The sequence below is a fragment of the Pteropus vampyrus genome, unplaced genomic scaffold, assembly GCF_000151845.1.
Source record: "Pteropus vampyrus isolate Shadow unplaced genomic scaffold, Pvam_2.0 Scaffold64, whole genome shotgun sequence".
Classification (NCBI taxonomy): Eukaryota; Metazoa; Chordata; class Mammalia; order Chiroptera; family Pteropodidae; genus Pteropus; species Pteropus vampyrus.
The window spans coordinates 3,964,808-3,970,929 of NW_011888845.1; positions in this window are offsets into that span (position 1 = coordinate 3,964,808).

A 6,122-nucleotide genomic window follows, 5' to 3' on the forward strand; every position below is an offset into this window, starting at 1 on the left:
TAGAAAAACTTTAAAAGAAATATAGACTAATAATTCAAACACTTACATGGGGTAAAATTTGATAACTATAGTGCTAACCATAGTCAAGGTGCTGATACTCTGAGATTGTTAAGAATTACCTATTTTACTATATGATCTTTATGTGGCTATTTTTATAAACATCAATATATTTTGCTCTTGAGATATATCACTAGGGGATCTCTTTTTAAAAATAATCACAAACCCAATGATAGAACTTTCTATGGCTTAATGAAGACATATGAGCAAAGACATCATTAGAGAGAAAGGAGAGAATGAGAGGAGAGGGAAGAACAGAAAAGAAAGAAAAACAAATAGAAAGACAAAAAATGCAAAAAGAAAAGAGAAAAAAAGTGTAAATAATAATAATAATTTCCCCTTCCAGCACCTTGGCTTTTTGTAGATATTAAGCTTCAACAGTCTTGGCAGTAACTGTAATAAATATTTAGGAAATACTAGAAAATATTGAGGTGACATATTTTATTCTAACAGGAATAACATTAATATTGTAGGTTACTTTATAAATATTACCTTAAACTTTGGAATTCTTTAAAAGCAAACGAGAGACTGTCTAGTGTTACTACATTTGAATACCCAAACAATAAACCAAAATTCAGGAAACAATTGAAAAATTTACTTTGGATTACCTTAGTTGTACTCTGTGTAACAACTATAAAACTAGAAATTTAACCAAATGATATAAAAAAATAGCTGTTCTAAAGTATGGGTAAAAATAATTTATGTAAAACATTGTGGCCTTCCATGTACTACTTATGAGTAAATGTTATTAAAAATCTTGTAGTGCTGAGAAAAATACCTAGAATATAATACAGACTCAATAAATAACACTGAAAGAATGAAAAAAAAAATGAAGCAATCGATCAATCAATGAGAAGACTTGCAATGTTATGGGCTTGACACAATATCAATTTATAACCCCTGCCTACTTTAACAACTTCATTCTCTACTAAACTGTGATATGGATCCTATATCCCAGCCACCCCATTTTACTTACTTTACTTATATCCAGCTCCTGAATGAGTTATGACTCAGTGTTTACCTAATATATCTGAAAACATAAACAAATGATTTTTAACACCATTTTCCTCTATGTGACAAAATTAACTTTAATAAAAATCATGTAATAATTATGAACCATCATTATCTATTTGTGTTCTTGTTTTAAAACAATTAGAATTCTAAAAAAAATAAATTTCAATGTATAGATTTTGTTCAAACTCAGCAAAATATTTCTTGCATGAACTAAATATTTATAAAACATATTATAAATCACCTTTTGTTCTTTTTCAGTATTCTAGTTTGTAAACATATTTAAAATCTCAAATGCTCAAACAGAATGAAAGAATGGAAGTAGCTCAAATTTACTTTCTTCATATTCACATAATGAGCTATCACTGATTTTGAATCAACTGTTTAAATGAAGGTATATATAGTACACAGGGGTCGAAGTTTCAAACTACACCCAAAACTGGTGAAAACAATCCTGATGTTTATTTAATAAGCTAATATTTTAAAATTGAAGTGAACATGTATAGGTAAAGTTTTGTGTGTACCAACTGTTTCCTGAGAATTATCCAAATTAACTTCCAGGTAAGATGAAAACATCAATGAAAGTATAAGTAATAAAGTATGCCAATTCGAAGTTAATATAAGCATTAGAAAACTTCAAAAGTAACTCTAGCAACTATTTGGAATTAAACCAAGGAAATATTCTTTCGGTCAGGACTATGCCATAACTGATATCATCTAGAATTGCCCACACATGGTGTTATTTAAAATAAAGCTGACTTTTAATTGGTTTATCATTGTTTTAATGTCTCTACAGAAAATGAACCCCTTTATAACCTGTATCCAAAGAAAACTGAGACTGTTTCCATCTTGGGCACCTAATAATTCGCTATCTTTCTTTTTTTTTGTTTGTTTTTTTAAGATTTACCTAAAAGCTAATTCCCTTATGAAGTCTTTGTTCACCATCACCCAAACTAAGTTCTGTTTTCTCATTGCTCCTCTAGCATAAATATCTGTACGGTCAACTTTTCATTTTACTTTTGTACTTTTCTTTCTTGCTACTGGCCACCCCACTACACCCTTGAGTATAATATGGTACATGCTATGGATGCATTTGGAGAAAGAATAACCACAGAAGAATTAAATATGTGATTTTTTAGAGAATTACATTCTAACCAATTAAAATCACCAACTACTTATGTAAGGACATTTTTCATAAGATGATAATATCTCAAAGTTCTTAAAGAAACTGCACAATATGATTTAATTATTTTATAGCTTTTTTAAAATACAAAATTCCACGGTCCACATGGTCTTTTTAATTTTTCTCAGTTATGTGTTATCTTCTACCACAGATTGTTACTGGAAGACGTAAATGTAAAAAAAGGAAGATTTGCAAATGTGTTCTCATTCATTAATTCTAGGTTCTTAAGAAAGTATTAAATAAAACAAGGAGGAATTTACTAGCAAAAATATAGTGTTCTAAGCTTTATTGACCTCGTGGGAAGCAATGGTGCTTTCCAATCTTTCACTTTCAAGATTCTAAGAAATCATGTCCAATTTAATTATGGAAAAGAGATAAAAGGCATTAAGGTTGGAAGTTGCATTGAAGGGAAGGTTCATTAAAAAAAATCCAGATTAATGTGAAAATAATTCACCAATTCAATTACCTGAGAAAATGAAGATGGGAGTTTCTAGTGTTATTGATGACAATAATGGAAAGGAGAAAGGGAACAAAGAGCTTAATTGAGTGTATGTGAGGAGACAAAGCTAGTTTAAATGAAAGCATAGGTCAAGCCAGGTTCTTCCTCAGAGCCATAAAGGTTTTTGAAAGTATGTATTAAAAGAGAAATTCACCCCAGAACGATACACTAACATCTTTCAAGAAAAGAAGCAAATACTAATCCAAGGTTATGCAACTCCATAAAGTACATCACAATATTCCATAAAGCAGTACATTTTGTTTGTTATTTGTGAGTTAATAAACTGTAAAAACATTCTCTTCACTACATTTTATTGTCATTTATCAAGTTACTATTTTACTCAGGGAACTAATGTCTGTAGGTGACATCTACCATTGTGGGGTAGATTTGCTCCTGAAGCTAGTATTAACTGCATTGACAACAGTAAACAAAAAATCATAAGTATTTATGTTTAATGGGAAGCAAACATTTATATCTTTCCAAAAGTCCATTCCATGAGAATAAATTAATCACATTTTAACCCACTTATCTCAGAAGTGGCTCATGTTTAATTAAAAATGTTAAATGTGCAATTAAAAAAATTTAAAAATCATTACAAATATTTTAATACTTATTCTTCTGGTCTGTTCTCTAAGGCCATATAGAATATAAATACTTGAAAGTGCTATCATGTATATACCATTTTATAATACATACTCTAATATTTATATAGATCATATACATGCTATTTTAAAATGTATACTTTTCAATTGCATGTGCCATAAATATATTCCATGATATAATCATATGTGCTACTAAATTAAGTAGCTTCATATAAAAGCATTCTATTTGAACACAATTTGTTAATGCATTATTTTATTTAGATTCATTTAGGTATTTTTTTTAAGATCTAAATTTAAAAAAATTAAAATCCACTGCCACCAAGCCATAGACAATGCTCTAGAACAGTGGTCTCCAACTTTTTTGGCACCAGGGACCGGTGCTCCTATGAGACTCTACTGCCTGATCTGAGGTGGAGCTGAGCTGGTGATGCTAGCGCTGGGGAGAGCCTGCAAATACAGATGAAGCTTCGCTTGCTCGCCTGTCACTCACCTTCTGCAAAGAGACTCAGTTCCTAACAGGCCACAGACCAATACCAGTCTGCGGCCTGAGGGTTGGGGACATCTACTCTAGAATACAGGTTGGAGAGCAGGCCAGCAGCAACCAGTAATGTGTATACAGTAGGAATCCAGGTGTGGGTGGGACAGTAGGCCTTCAAATAATCCAGGTTTGTGGAGTCTTGTCTAGGGACCCCAGGCAGGCAGCTTTATGCTGGTTATACAAAACTCTAATTTTCCTTTCCAGATATTACAGAAAATTTATCACCAATCCAAGTCTGCAAAGTCACAGAGGAACTGCATTATTCACCTTTTGAACATCCTTGCTATGTTTGTAAAATTTCTAAGTTTATGAATCCCTAATTTCCAAAGGGAAAGCTACAGAGTACTGAGGATCTTCTCTAGCTGCAGCTGGAGCTAATTTATAGTCATGTAGGCTGGGCAACTTCAATCACATTCACTTGTTCAAGTCTTAAATTCAGAAGGATGCAACTTATGAAGGAGATTCCTTGAGGATTCCATTTCACTGATGTATGTGGTAGAGGATGTCCAAATTCAAACATATTAATGGTTATGAAGTTGAGTTTCAGCATAACGGAAACATTTTTTTAGCAGAAGTAGTAAATCCAAGTCCTGACAACAAACTAAAGGCCTGACAACAGGACAACTACAGTATTTTGAAATCCTAGAGTCAATTCTATAGAATTACATTTATAGCCATTTTTTTTCTGGCAGCTTAGTCTTGAACCTGGTTCTCCAGCTCTAAACATATCTATGCCTTGCTTAATATTCTTTACATACTTTTTTCCAGCTTAATAAACTAGCATCAGCTTCTTTTGCATACAACTAAAAACCCCAATCAAGACAAATATATTTTAGAACAGCTGTCAACCAAAAAACCTTCACGGAAACTTAAAGTTTGTAAAATTGGTTGTGTGGCCTAGTTGAGGATGATGGATATGAAATCTTAGATATTAATAATAAATAAGACTCTTACTAGCTCATGACAATGGGTGAATGGTTACATTTTCTTGTATGATCAAGAAAGTAGTGCCTACGTCTTCAGGAAACCAAGTCACTATTAATAGAGAACAAAGTGAATAGCATGAGCTAGTCAAGGATTTTGAGGAAAGCTGATTGATTGTGACTGCACAGAGCAGTAAAAGGGAAAAAAAAATAACAAAACAAACAAATACAACAAAAACAACCTCAAAATCCTAATTTCTCAGATAAAAGTAAAGAAAGGTAAAAAAAAAAATCTACAAATATGGTTAAAGTATATCATGTGCAACAACTGCGCTAGAAAAGATGAGCACCAAACTAAAACACGTATTTTCTAAATTTATTTATTTGAATTAGTTTCAAGTAAACAGTACATTGGTTAGACATCTATACAGTTCACAAAACAATCCCTTTAATTGTTCCCTCCCTCCCCTGGCCCTCCACCTAGCCATCATGTTAATGCTAACTGCATTCCCTCTGCCATGTCCCCCACCCCCATGACCAACAACTACTTATTTGTACTTCTTTAACCCTTCACCCCATTCTCTCAGCTCCTCTACACCCCTCCATTCTGTCCATCACCAAATTGTCCACTATATTTGTGAGTCTGTTTTTGATTAACTTGTTCTTTCTGTTCCTTAGATTCCGCATATAAGTGAAATCATATGATATTTATCTTTCTCTTACTGACATTTCACTCATCATAATAACCTCTAGGTCCATACATGTTGGTGCAAATAGTAGGATTTCATTTTTTAATGGTTGAGTAATATTCTATGGTATATATGAACCATTATTTCTTTATCCAATCATCTGTTGATGGGCATTTAGTTTCCTTCCATATCTTGGCTATTATAAATTGTGCTGCCATGAATATTGGAGTGCATAGATCTTTATGAATTATTGCTTTGGTTTTCTTTGGATAAATACCCAGAAGTGCAATTTCTGGGTCAAAAGGTATATTCATTTTTAATGTTTTGAGAAACCTCCATACTGTTTTCCAGTTCGCAGCTGTACCAATTTGCAATCCCACCAACAATGTATGAGGGTTCCCTTTTCTTCGCATCCTCACCAATACTTGTTTTTTGATTTATTGCTGATAGCCATTCCGACAGATGTGAGGTGTAAAACATGTATTTTATTGGTTCCAGCTCTTAAAATACTGGAGAGTCTTGATTGAATCAATTTCCTTGCTAAGTATTGCCAGTTTTCACCCTCTCCCCACACTATACCTGAAAGTCTCTAGACATAAAACTAGAGTAAGGTTCTAGCA